The 14,880-nt window shown below is 40.9% G+C and overlaps 1 pseudogene; it reads left to right on the forward strand.

Annotated features, from left to right (window-relative positions):
* The first annotated feature begins 143 nt into the window (after positions 1-143).
* On the forward strand, positions 144-13,499 carry LOC103519547 (annotated as a pseudogene).
* Positions 13,500-14,880: the final 1,381 nt, after the last annotated feature.

A 14,880-nucleotide genomic window follows, 5' to 3' on the forward strand; every position in this document is an offset into this window, starting at 1 on the left:
TATTTGTTTCTGGGCGTCCATGAAATAGGTAGACGAAACTCCGAGTCGGGATAAATAACCAACTCGTAAGTATCCAATTTCATAAATAACCTATGTAAAATAGTATTTACAAGGGATGTCAAAATTAAATAAATTCATTAACCATGGTCTGTATTGGTCTGTACGTCTATGGTATACAATTTTATATATCCTTGTATAGTGGATTGGGAAGGTCCGTCATAGAAAGTCGTGTGATGTTCAGACCAGACTTTTTTCTTTTCTTTTTAACTGGAGGGAAAAACGACTAGAAAGTGATGGCTGGCCATATTATACTATTTGTTTCTGGGCGTCCAAAGGGTTTAAACCCTGAGATAATATGTAGGTGCCATTGCCATGTCTATCTCCCGGATAAAAAGTACCGTTGAAGTTTAGCAAACCATGGAAGTAGTACTGTTAGTAGTGGTACTTTTTAGTCCGTCCTTCCTTTATTATTACAATAGTAATAAAAAAGGTATAAGGGACGGACTATTGTATTCGCTTCGGTGTCGTCATGGTCAAGAGTACCGATAGTAGTTTTATCGTGAATTTCTACATTACTGGTCGTGGCTTCGATTCCCACCCACAAACGTACATATATAAGGTTCGTTCTTGGAACGCCTGGCTTTCTCCTATCTTGTCCTTCTTCTACCTTCGATTTCGGGATGATGAGACCTAGGAATAGAAAGTCCCTTTGCCCGAAGAGTAAAATACAGACTGTTTTCAGACATTGATCCACAAACCAACCTAGAGGACAACCCAGAGCGTGTCATGTCATGTCTGGGCGCGGTCGATTCTAAGACCATCTCCAGCATGCAGTGGAACTCCTATACTGCGATATTGGGGTTCACGTCCGCGCCTACTATTGATGGAGAACTGGTACCCAAACATCCTCTGGCACGGCAACACTGGATATTTACAATGCTGATATTGTAGCAGGCACCAGTGACGTCATTGTTGTATCTATTCAATACAGGGTGGGAGCATTCGGATTTCTCTATCTGAAAGGTAAGTGATAGTGACGTCATTGTTACAATATTAACCCCTTTCCCTAAAACATCAATCTCTCCTTCTTCTGTCCCCTAGGTTTAAGAAACCAGTGCCCATAGGTAGATGGCCAGGGTTCATAGATGCCACCAAGTTACCAAACAGTTGTTATCAGGAGAAGTACGAGTATTTTCCTGGATTTGAGGGCGAGGAGATGTGGAATCCCAATACGAATTTGAGCGAAGACTGTCTGTATCTGAACATTTGGGCGCCTCAACGATTGAGAATTCGACACAAGACCGGCGAACACGATACGAAGCGACAACTGGTGAGTAGTGATGGGCCGAGTGAATGATTTTACTCGAGTGGACTCGAGTTTGACTTCACTCGAGTCCACTCGATTATTATTTTGTTCCACTCTGATCACCCTGTTTGGAGAATCTGCAGGGGCTGCTTCAGTAAGTAGAACTTTGTAACGCCAAGTTTATGTAGATCGATGGACGCATTGGAATCATAGGCGAAAGCTAGAAATATCCCAGATTTAACCAGTTGTTTAGCTAGGTCTATCCCTTGTTCTAAATTTTGTGGCCGAGTGGTTAAGAGCATTGGCTCCTCTAACCAGAGGTGTGATTCGCGGCCAATTTGGAACTTTTATAACAGAACTTTTCCGTTCTCAGGCATGGTCTAATTTAAAAGCAGTCTTTTAATGAAGTAATGCAAAAGAAGTTCCGTCGGGGAAACCCTATCATAATCTTTACATCTACTTACCTACTTTGTGTTCCTATCCACCTTCTTCATCAGGTGAGCATCCACCTTCTCTCCCCTCTGACGCGCCACCTGTTCAAGCGCGGCATCATGCAGTCAGGCACTCTCAACGCACCCTGGTCTTACATGACGGCCGAGCGCGCCGTTGAAATCGCGCGCAAACTCCTGGACGACGTTGGTTGTAACGGCACGACCAACCTAGAGGACAACCCAGAGCGTGTTATGTCATGTCTGGCCTCTCCCCTCTGACGCGCCACCTGTTCAAGCGCGGCATCATGCAGTCAGGCACTCTCAACGCGCCCTGGTCTTACATGACGGCCGAGCGCGCCGTCGAAATCGCGCGCAAACTCCTGGACGACGTTGGTTGTAACGGCACGACCAACCTAGAGGACAACCCAGAGCGTGTTATGTCATGTCTGGGCGCGGTCGACTCTAAGACCATCTCTAGCATGCAGTGGAACTCCTATACTGCGATATTGGGGTTCACGTCCGCGCCTACTATTGATGGAGAACTGGTACCCAAACATCCTCTGGCCATGATAGAGGATATGAGCAAGGATGATAATCTCACGGAGATCATCATCGGGAGTAATCAGGACGAAGGTAAGGGATCCAGATTGCCTATTAACAGATTATTTATTATTATTTACATACCTTTCAGATTGATTATGACTGTAGAGGGGATAAGAGATGCTGAAGTTGATTGGCATCGACTGGAATACATTCAAAGTATGTACATACTGGTACCATATGTACCTCACCTCGGTGAGATCAAAGTATTTTGGACATTTTGGTAGCTTTTGCATTTGTTGTCATTGTGTAAATTGATTTGACGTGATCACGTTTCAAGTGATCGACATGTTGCTTGATATTATTTAGGGTCCACATTCCAATTCCACAATCCCACCTACTATATACCTATACGTGATTATTCAATGTTCATAGTTCAGACAGAATTATTCATAGAGAACTTGCAGAGCCAAAGGTGACGAAAAAGAATTGGGAAAAAAATGTTCCGTCATGATTTTCAAAATTCTTTTAATTGGACAATCCTACTGATTTGCAGATTTGCACTAATACGACATGAGTCAGTTTGACTGGTTAATGAAAAGGGGTTATAGTTAATATTATGCCAAATAAGGAATGAATTTATTTTGATTTCGTCCATGTCACTCCATGATATTCGGAAGTTCACACGTGTGTTTATTGGAACTGTTGATGAAAATGGGATATTAAAATTAATGAGAATGGGTACCTACGTTTTCTTCATAATAAATAGGTATTAAGGTATTACATAGCTTCTTCGGATATGGAGACAGTAACAGCACATTCTGTCCTTGTAGAATAGAAGAGCAACTAGGTAAATATAAAGAACTAGTAGGACGAGAAACTACGTAGAAATGTTTCACTTCCATTTTTACTTTTTTACTCTCCTACTATCTTTTAAAGTTAATAAATAAAGAAATAGCAGAGGAATCTCCTCCTGAATAAAAGAACGAAAGAAAATTCCAACCACGAAAATGAAACGGAGTAACCTTTCCATCTCCACCTCTCCATAATCCATATCTCCCTCATCCAAAGACAAGCATCTTAAACTTTGATGAAACTTTACGCTCTTCTATCGCGTTTTTCAAACATTTCATTTCTCTTTGGCAAAAAATTTCATTCCCTTTGGCGCCTGCAGATATTTCCCGCAACGCAAAAAAACGCAATGGCCCACAGGTGGTTCCTTGTGGAAGACCCCGAATTCGTCATCTGTTTATTATTATTTACATACCTATCAGATTGATTATGACTGTAGAGGGGATAAGAGATGCTGAAGTTGATTGCCATCGACTGGAATACATTCAAAGTATGTACATACTGGTACCATATGTACCTCACCTCGGTGAGATCAAAGTACCTATTTTGGACATTTTGGTACCTAGCTTTAGCATTTGTTGTCATTGTGTAAATTGATTTGAGGTGATCACGTTTCAAGTGATCGACATGTTGCTTGATATTATTTAGGTCCACATTCCAATTCCACAATCCCACCTACTACCTACGTGATTGTTCAATGAATCAATGTTCATACTGTTCATACGTGATTGTTCAAAGTTCATCGATTTTTGGTTTTTGGTGCCAAATGGTTCCTATGATCCTAAATTTTGATCCTATATTTTTTTTCTTTATCCTAAACCCCTTAAAAACCACTAAAACGTTTTGCCGTATGTCAAAAACGTATGTTTGCCGTATAGATTGAAATCTTTAAACTCGATTTCCCGAAAGTAGGGTTTTTTTGACTTTTTTGACATTACGGCGTTTTCGCTTAGCACGGCAGCATAATTCAGACAGGATTATTCATAGAGAACTTGCAGAGCCAAAGGTGACGAAAAAGAATTGGGGAAAAAATGTTCCGTCATGATTTTCAAAATTCTTTTAATTGGACAATCCTACTGATTTGCAGATTTGCACTAATACGACATGAGTCAGTCTTGACTGGTTAATGAAAAGGGTTATAGGTAGTTAATATGACAAATAAGGAATGAATTTATTTTGATTTCGTCCATGTCACTCCATGATATTCGGATGTTCACACGTGTGTTTATTGGAACTGTTGATGAAAATGGGTACGTTTTCTTCATAATAAATAGGTATTACATAGCTTCTTCGGATATGGAGACAGTAACAGCACATTCTGTCCTTGTGGAATAAAAGAGCAACTAGGTAAACATAAAGAACTAGTAGGACGAGAAACTAGAAATGTTTCACTCCCATTTTTTACTCTCCTACTATCTTTTAAAGTTAATAAATAAAGAAATAGCAAAAGAACCTTCTCCTGAATAAAAGAACGAAAGAAAATTCCAACCACCAAAATGAAACGGAGTAACCTTTCCATCTCCACCTCTCCATATCTCCCTCATCCAAAGACAAGCATCTTAAACTTTGATGAAACTTTACGCTCTTCCATCGCGTTTTTCAAACATTTCATTTCTCTTTGGCAAAAAATTTCATTCCTCTTTGGCGCCTGCAGATATTTCCCGCAACGCAAAAAACGCAATGGCCCACAGGTGGTTCCTTGTGGAAGACCCCGAATTCGTCATCTCCCTGCCTTTCCTCTACGAATCCAATTTCCTCGTGTTTTACCTTTCGAACATCAACAACAAACTTTTTGGACGAAAAAATAAAATCCGTGTCGACGAAATAAACATTTTTCAGACGAAAAACATGCACAAAGCCATCAAACGCTTTTGTGAAATCTGTAAACGTGAAGATATGTTTCGGAAAAAAAAGTATTCGCCCGGCAGTATGACCCAATTACCTACCTTTTTTTCTCCCTCCTACCCTCCTCTTCACACATCTCTCTCTCTCTTCTCTTCCCCCTTTACTCCCCTCTCGCTTTTCCACTTCACCTCGTGCTACGTCCCCTTTCCCCCTTTCTCTGTCTCTCACGTTCCTCTCCTCTTCTCTCTCTCTAGAATGTCTGAAAAAAAGTATTCGCCCGGCAGTATGACCCAATTACCTACCTTTTTTTCTCCCTCCTACCCTCCTCTTCACACATCTTTCTCTCTCTCTATTCTCTTTCCCCTTTACTCCCCTCTTGCTTTTCCACTTCACCTCGTGCTACGTCCCCTTTCCCCCTTTCTCTGTCTCTCACGTTCCTCGGACGATAAGACCTTAGCAGTTACAGTTTCCTCTGTCAAACCCATTATATAAATAAATAAAAAATGTCTAAAATCAATATTTCGCTTCGTTCGGTTCACAGGGACATACTTCTTGCTGTACGATTTCATAGACTACTTCGAGAAGGACGGTCCGAGTACTTTGCCTAGAGAAAAGTTCCTTATTCTGGTCAACCAGATATTCAAAGTGAAACCGGAATCAGAACAAGCTGCAGCCATTATTCATGAGGTAAGGACAAATGGGGTTTTAAAGGTAGAAACACACTACTATCACGTCACGTGAGCTCACGTTCCTCATCCCGGTCAACCAGATATTCAAAGTGAAACCGGAATCAGAACAAGCTGCAGCCATTATTCATGAGGTAAGGACAGAGGTTACAACTTAACGTCAATGGGGGTTTTAAAGGTAGAAACACACTACTATCATGTCACGTGAGCTCACGTGACGTCAGGGCAGGGTGGCTACCATGAAACAAATCACCTACTAGGTACCTTAACTACCTACTACTCATATTATGGTAGAACTTTGAACCACATATTTCTGACTCCCCATGAGCTCACATGACGTGACGTGATAGTAGTGTGTTTTGTTTCTTCTCTCTCTCTCTTTCCCTCTTTCTCTCTCTCTCTCCCTCCCTCCATTTCTGATGTACCTCGTGTCCTTCTCCTTCTCTTTACACTTGTGTGTATGGTTCTCTCTCTTTTCCTCTCTCTCTATTTCCTTTTCTATTTCTTCATCCTTTTTGTTAGTATCCGCTCTCTTTTTTTATTTATCCATACTTTCTTTTCCACCCTCCCTCTCTCTCTCTGCTCTCTCCCTCTCTCTCTCTGTCTGCTTTCTTTCCCTCTATCCTTTCCTCTCTTTCTTTCTCCCCTGTCTATTTCCTCTTTATTTCTTCTTCACATTTTTTACCACAGCGTTTTTCTGTATCGTTCCTTCTTCTTCTTCTCCTCCTCTTTCTTCCTCTTCTCCTTCCTCCTTTCCTTCTTCTTTCCTTTTCGTTTTTACTTTCTTCGTTAAATACCCCAACTGCTTCTGTTTTGGCGATGGTAGTGGTGTTTAGTATATTGTTCGCGTTTAAGACAATAGTTTGGACTAGGAGGCGTGTTTGTGGGAGGGAGTGATTGAATGAGAGAATTAGAGAGAGAGAAGGAAGGAGAGAGAAAGTGTGTATGAGAGTGAGTGAGTGAGAATGAGAGTGTGTGAGAGAGAGGGAGAGAAAGAGCTTCAGAAGAATGGTTATCGTCTAAGATTCCGAAAGGCAAATACGACTTGGCCCAGCAAGTGTGTATGAGTGTGAGTGAGTGAGAATGAGTGTGTGAGAGAGAGGGAGAGAAAGAGCTTCAGAAGAATGGTTATCGTCTAAGATTCCGAAAGGCAAATACGACTTGGGCCAGCAACTCAGGTACACCTATAACAAATAAACCGGATCAGGTCCGCCTGTCAGGTTCACCTGATACCTGATGAGCATTGACCACACACATTAAGTATCTAACAACAAGGTAGGCCTGACAGGCGGACCTGATCAGCGGTACCTGTCAGGTCTACCTGATAGTGACAGTGGCTCGCCTTAGGTTGACTGCGAAATTTCTCACTTGTCCAAATATTTGATTGCAGGCGCCTGTTCTAGTTTGGATCTACGGGGGAGGCTACATGTCAGGCACGGCAACAATCTTTTTTGTTAGTATCCGCTCTCTTTCTTTATTTATCCATACTTTCTCTTTTCCACCCTCCCTCTCTCTGTCTGCTTTCTTTCCCTCTATCCTTTCCTCTCTTTCTTTCCCCCCCTGTCTATTTCCTCTTTATTTCTTCTTCACATTTTTTACCACAGCGTTTTTCTTTATCGTTCCTTCTTCTTCTCCTCCCCCTCTTTCTTCCTCTTCTCCTTCCTCCTTTCCTTCCTCCTTTCCTTCCTCCTTCTTCTTCTTCTTTCCTTTTCGTTTTTACTTTCTTCGTTAAATACTCCAACTGCTTCTGTTTTGGCGATGGTAGTGGTGTTTAGTATATTGTTCGCGTTTAAGACAATAGTTTGGACTAGGAGGCGTGTTTGTGGTCTCCCTTCCACCTTTGCTGACCACGAGAGAGAGAGAAAGAGAGGGAGGGAGAGAGAAAGTGTTATAGAGGAAGGGTCTGGTAGGGAGAAAGAGAGAGAGAGTCTCTGCAAGGGAGCCTAAAGAATGGGGGGGAGAGAGAACCTTATAGAACTAAGGAGAGAGAGAGAGAGAGAGAGAGAGAGTCTCTTAGAGGGAGGGAAGTTTGAACTGTGGATGACCGAAATTTACCAAATCATTGTATGATTGTAGTAATTGATCGAACGAAGAGACTTCAAGTATTTGTAATTATAAGTTTATAAACTTTATAACCTTTCTAAGAATTCGACCATTTTACTCAGCCATTTTTTTGCCTGTCTGTAAAAAAAGTGTTGTTTTTTAATACTTGAGATTGATTATCAGGTCATGTTTCTTGATACATCTGAAAGGTTATAGTATCTTGGTGGTATTTATGTAGGTACCTATATGTACATAATTTATGACTGTATAGGGAGGTAGATGCTTTATTTATTCATCCGTTAATATTGGGACGTAAGGTACTTCCCTAAGGGAGATATTGGGAGGTAGGTAAGGCACTTACAAGTTAGGTACCTATAGGTAAACAGAGACTGCAATGAGTAAGTTGAACCCTGACCTTTGGCCTGTGGAGAATCTAATGAAGAAAAATAATAAAGAGAATAGCACACAAGAGAGGGAGGGAGAGAACTTTATAGAAGGAGGGAGAGAGAAAGTCTTATAGAGGAAGGGTCTGGTAGGGAGAAAGAGAGAGAGTCTCTTCAAGGGAGCCTAAAGAATGGGGGAGAGAGAACCTTATAGAACTAAGGAGAGAGAGAGAGTCTTTTAGAGGGAGGGAAGTTTGAACTGTGGATGACCGAAATTTACCACATCATTGTAGTAATTGATCGAACGAAGAGACTTCAAGTATTTGTAATAATAAGTTTATAAACTTTATAACCTTTCTAAGAATTCGACCATTTTACTCAGCCATTTTTTTACCTGTCTGTAAAAAAAGTGTTGTTTTTCAATACTTGAGATTGATTATCAGGTCATGTTTCTTGATACATCTGAAAGGTTATAGTATCTTGGTGGTATGTAGGTACCTATGTACATAATTTATGACTGTATAGGGAGGTAGGTACTTTATTTATTTATCCGTTAATATTGGGAACTAAGGTACTTCCCTAAGGGAGATATTGGGAGGTAAGGCCCTTACAAGTAGGTATAAACAGAGACTGCAATGAGTAAGTTGAACCCTGACCTTTGGCCTGTGGAGAATCTAATGAAGAAAAATAATAAAGAGAATAGCACACAAAGTCTTTGCCTGTGTTGTTTTGCCTGTAATTTGATGGCAAGATGAATGGTAGTGTTTTGAACTTTGAGCTTCTGTTTTTTACTTTCTATTACATTATGGATGGAGGATAGAAGATAGGATTGCTTTCTATTACCACATTATGGAGGAATAGGGATTACTTTCTGTTACCCACATTATGAAGATAAATGACCTTGATCGTTTGATGCTTTTTTAAGAGGTTTGATAGAGGGAACTGTGACTGCTAGGGTCTTATCGTCCCGAAAGCGAAGGAAGACAGGATAGGAGAAAGCCAGCCGTTCTGAGAAAACATTATCTGCTTAGAATGAAATCCGGCCCGGGCGGGAATCGAACTCGCGGCCTAGCGGTTACAAGGCAGATGCACTACCCTCCGAGCTGATTAGGCTGGCTCCCTGACCTATTCGAATCGGGTCAAATTTCTAAATCGACAGATTATAGTCCACATCGGGGAAGGTGTGAAAACATTGGGGCCCTCTGACTTTTTTAGCCCATGGTCTGTGTCTGTATGTCCATGTCCATGGTATACATACAATTTTATATATCCTTGTATAGTGGATTGGGAAGGTCCGTAATAGAAAGTCGTGTGATGTTCAGACCAGACTTTTTTCTTTTCTTTTTAACTGGAGGGAAAAACGACTAGAAAGTGATGGCTGGCCATATTTTCTCCAGTAATGGGTACTTCACTTGTAATGGACAATAGTATTATATATCATTATGGCCGATAGTATGATTGTAATGATCGATAGTTTTATCGTAATGGTCAAGAGTACCGATAGTAGTTTTATCGTGAATTTCTACATTACTGGTCGTGGCTTCGATTCCCACCCACAAACGTACATATATAAGGTTCGTTCTTGGAACGCCTGGCTTTCTCCTATCTTGTCCTTCTTCTATCTTCGATTTCGGGATGATGAGACCTAGGAATAGAAAGTCCCTTTGCCCGAAGAGTAAAATACAGACTGTTTTCAGACATTGATCCACAGATGTCCAACAACCTCAAAAGACAAACCTTGTGAACGACTGACTTGTGAAAGTCTGTGTACCTATAGACAGGTGATTGAAAAGTTCTCTGTCTCCTATTAAGTATAACAAAACAATTAAGGACCTACATTAGAAGGTTAGGTACATTAGAAAGTAAAAAAAAATCTCAAATGTCATGCTGACTCTACAACTTGGGTCAAATGATTGTTTTTCTTCTTCTTCTTCTTGTTCTTCTTCTTGTTCTTCTTCTTCTTCTTCTTCTTCTTCTTCTTCTTCTTCTTCTTCTTCTTCTCCTTCGTCATCGTTACTTGTAATTTTTAAGTTTAATTATAAAACACTTTCATTGTTCCATAATATCATGACAAAAGTGAGCTATAAAAATGCTAGAATCATCGACTTTTTAGTAAGTTATTTATAATATAGTATAATAGCTGGGCTTGCCAAATATCCAAAATGTCGATTCGGGACGCGAATCCGCGAACATAATTGCCAAATCCGCGAACAAAATCACCAAATCCGCGACCATAATCGCCAAATCCGCTTCGTCATCGTTACCGTATCTCCAAAGCCAGAGACCAGCCACTCACGGTCAGACGGTCTGACAGACCTAAGTCTCTGGCCGGGACGCCGGGACGTGTGCCGGAAAAAAAATCTTTGACCTAGGTCTCTCGGACGGTCGGTCTGACAAATCTAGGTCTGGGTCCAAGCATGAGTGGTCAGCACAACATGAATAAGGCTTCTCTCACATTGGTAGCTTATTAGATGCGCAACTTTTAGCTGCGCGCATTCGCCTGCAGAAACCAAACCTATGAAAATGATACAAGAGTCTACAGTAGAGCCTATATCATACGACTAAAGCGGGTGAAACCGCATGAACTTATCTGAGTGGTACCACGTTTGGCAACCACCTGACAGCCCTGTCTGCTTATGTTCTGTACGTAAGTAAAGTATAATTTAACTTGGTAATTTAGGTCACAAATGTATATTACTCATTAGATTTAAGTATCTAGATTGTAATAATAAAGAAGTCCAACTGGACAAATTATTCAAAAAAAGCTATATCATATTCATAGATTTGGTTTTGCAGGTGACTACGCGCTACTAAAGCCGCGCGTCTACGCTCTCAATGTGAGACAAACCTAAGGATTAGCACAACGCAACGCTACGCCACTCCGCGTTTTGGCCCGCCTAGAAATACGTATCCCATTGAATCGTAGCCTAACGTAAACCCACTAAACATTTCAGTATTTTGTTCCGATACCTTTAACCTTTCACCATAATCTTAATCTCTCTCCCTCCCTCCCTCCCTCCCTCCCTTTATCTCTCTCTCTCCTCCCTCTATTTCTCTCCCTCTTCCCTCTCTTCCTTAGTTTCCTCTCTTTGTCTCATTTCCTCCTTCTCCTTATTATCTTAACTTCTTAAGGGAAAACTCTGCTCTTTATTCTTTCCCAGACGTAAAGGTTATACAGAAACGGAAAGTATAGAATATAAAGAGGTATAGAATTAGATAATATAGGTACAAAGAGATAATACTGAATATAGGTAGTTAAAAAGAGATATAGAATGATAAAAAGAGATACCCTAGAAAGGTAAAAAATCTGGAGAGATAACGTGTTTTTGTTTAGCTACACTTCAAAGTTCTTTAAAGGTCAGTGACCTTTTTTTTTAGGGGTCAATGAACTGCAAAATTAATGTATGCGTCTCCGAGTGATACCTCTTTGCAAACTGTTTGGATGAAATTTAAATTAATTTTAAAACTTCGCTATACCTCAGTAGTAAGTATTAGGTATAAAGTAAAAGAAAGAAAAGCCAGCCTACTTAGCTTAGTTGGTAGTGCGTCTGCCTTGTAAGCGCTAGGCCGCGGGTTCGATTCCCGCCCGGGGCGGATTTTATCCTGATGGGATAATGTTCGTTCTCGGAACGGCTGGCTTTCTCCTATCCTGTCTTCCTTCTCTCCTCGATTTCGGGACGATAAGACCATAGCAGTTAAAGTTCCCTCTGTCAAACCTCTTAAAAAAAAAAAAAAAAAAAAAAAAAAAAAAAAAAAAAAAAAAAAACAAAAAAAAGAAACACACTAGTTTCACGTCACGTGAGCTCACGTTCCTCATCCTGGTCAACCAGATATTCAAAGTGAAACCGGAATCAGAACAAGCTGCAGCCATTATTCATGAGGTAAGGACAAATGGGGTTTTAAAGGTAGAAACACACTAGTTTCACGTCACGTGAGCTCACGTTCCTCATCCTGGTCAACCAGATATTCAAAGTGAAACCGGAATCAGAACAAGCTGCAGCCATTATTCATGAGGTAAGGACAAATGGGGTTTTAAAGGTAGAAACACACTAGTTTCACGTCACGTGAGCTCACGTTCCTCATCCTGGTCAACCAGATATTCAAAGTGAAACCGGAATCAGAACAAGCTGCAGCCATTATTCATGAGGTAAGGACAAATGGGGTTTTAAAGGTAGAAACACACTAGTTTCACGTCACGTGAGCTCACGTTCCTCATCCTGGTCAACCAGATATTCAAAGTGAAACCGGAATCAGAACAAGCTGCAGCCATTATTCATGAGGTAAGGACAAATGGGGTTTTAAAGGTAGAAACACACTAGTTTCACGTCACGTGAGCTCACGTTCCTCATCCTGGTCAACCAGATATTCAAAGTGAAACCGGAATCAGAACAAGCTGCAGCCATTATTCATGAGGTAAGGACAAATGGGGTTTTAAAGGTAGAAACACACTAGTTTCACGTCACGTGAGCTCACGTTCCTCATCCTGGTCAACCAGATATTCAAAGTGAAACCGGAATCAGAACAAGCTGCAGCCATTATTCATGAGGTAAGGACAAATGGGGTTTTAAAGGTAGAAACACACTAGTTTCACGTCACGTGAGCTCACGTTCCTCATCCTGGTCAACCAGATATTCAAAGTGAAACCGGAATCAGAACAAGCTGCAGCCATTATTCATGAGGTAAGGACAAATGGGGTTTTAAAGGTAGAAACACACTAGTTTCACGTCACGTGAGCTCACGTTCCTCATCCTGGTCAACCAGATATTCAAAGTGAAACCGGAATCAGAACAAGCTGCAGCCATTATACATGAGGTAAGGATAGAGGTTTTAACGTCAATCGGGGTTTTAAAGGTAGAAACACACTATTATCACGTCACGTGAGCTCACGTGACGTCAGGGCAGTGTGGCTATCATTAATTAACCTACTACTCATATTATGGTAGAACTTTGAACTACGTCTTTCTGACTCCCCATGAGCTCACGTGACGTGACGTGATAGTAGTGTGTTTCGTTTCTGCCTTGACTTAACATCATGTGTTTGTTCAAAACCCTCAATTCCCACATCGTGAGTTGGGGCCGGGAAAAATACGAAGTGGCCTCCAATTTGAATACCAAACACGCTCAAAGTTGCTTAGGTAACTTCAATGATCCATTGGGCCGAGGCTTGGAAATTTATTCTCATTTATTTAAGAAGTTGACCACATACCTAATATTGGTTTGGGTTAGGTTAGGTGGTAGAGAACTCCAACAGCGTTAACCTCGCCTAGTGTATTATTATTTTTTACCTTTAACTCAAGAGTGTATATTATTATTATTTTAAATCTGACTTATCTTGGACTCGAACCCCGTCTATTTCCAGTACACGGATTGGGAGAATGTCATGGATGAACATCTTGTTTCTGCCTTGACTTAACGTCAGTGTGTCAGTTCAAAACTCTCAATTCCCACATCGTGAATTGGGGTCGGGAAAAGTACGAAGTGGCCTCCAATTTGAATACCAAACACGCTCAAAGTTGCTTAACTTCAATGATCCATTGGGCCGAGGCTTGGAAATTTATTCTCATTTATTTGAGAATTTGACCACATAATATTGGAGCTCTTTGGGTTAGGTTAGGTGGTAGAGAACTCCAACAGCGTTAACCTCGCCTAGTGTATTATCATTTTTTACCTTTAACTCAAGAGTGTATATATTATTATTTTAAATCTGACTTATCTTGGACTCGAACCCCGTCTATTTCCAGTACACGGATTGGGAGAATGTCATGGATGAACATCTTTGGCCTCAAAGCGTGTTCCCCGTGTATTTCTTATGGGAGGACTAAAAAACGTCAATATCTCGGGAACGGTTTGGAATTCAGTGACCTTTTTTTTTAGGGGTCAATGAACTGCAAAATTAATGTATGCGTCTCCGAGTGATACCTCTTTGCAAACTGTTTGGATGAAATTTAAATTAATTTTAAAACTTCGCTATACCTCAGTAGTAAGTATTAGGTATAAAGTAAAAGAAAGAAAAGCCAGCCTACTTAGCTTAGTTGGTAGTGCGTCTGCCTTGTAAGCGCTAGGCCGCGGTCCCTCTATCTCTCTCCCTCTTCTCTCTCTTCCTTAGTTTCCTCTCTTTGTCTCATTTCCTCCTTCTCCGTATTATCTTAAACCTCTGCTCTTTATTCCTTCCCAGACGTAAAGGTTATACAGAAACGGAAAGTGTAGAATATAAAGAGGTATAGAATTAGATTCGTGCTCGGGAGGGGGGCTTCGCCCCCCTCCACCCCCCGGGGGCTTCGCGTGTTCGCTACGCGGGGTTGAAGATTATTGAAATATGAGAATTGATTGCAAAGGAGGCACTTAGTAATGTTGTGATATCCGCAAAAGTTGTGAAAAAGCTCCGCTTTACCACAAGGAATTTGAGATTTGATTTATTGATTGATTGATTGATTGATTGATTGATTGATTGATTGATTAATTGATAGTTACATACCTATAGTGAGTGTCACACTATCACACTAGACTTGCGCCCCAAGATGAAGAGAGACCTGTCCTATCCGGTTCCCCAAAAAGAAAGCTCTCCAGAGAGATAAAATATATTCAGAGAAAAGAAAGAGAAAGAGAGAAAAGTGATAGAAAAAAAAGAAAGGGAGGAAGATAGAGGAAGAAGGAGAGAGAGAGAGAGAGAGAGAGAGAGAGAGGGAAAAGGAAAGAGATGAAGATAGTGAGAAGTGAGAGAGAGAGAGAGAGAGAGGGAAAAGGAAAGAGATGAAATGAAGATAGTGAGAGGTGTGAGAGAGAGAGAGAGAGAG

This window comes from Diaphorina citri, unplaced genomic scaffold (genome assembly GCF_000475195.1).
Source record: "Diaphorina citri unplaced genomic scaffold, Diaci psyllid genome assembly version 1.1 scaffold2788, whole genome shotgun sequence".
Classification (NCBI taxonomy): Eukaryota; Metazoa; Arthropoda; class Insecta; order Hemiptera; family Psyllidae; genus Diaphorina; species Diaphorina citri.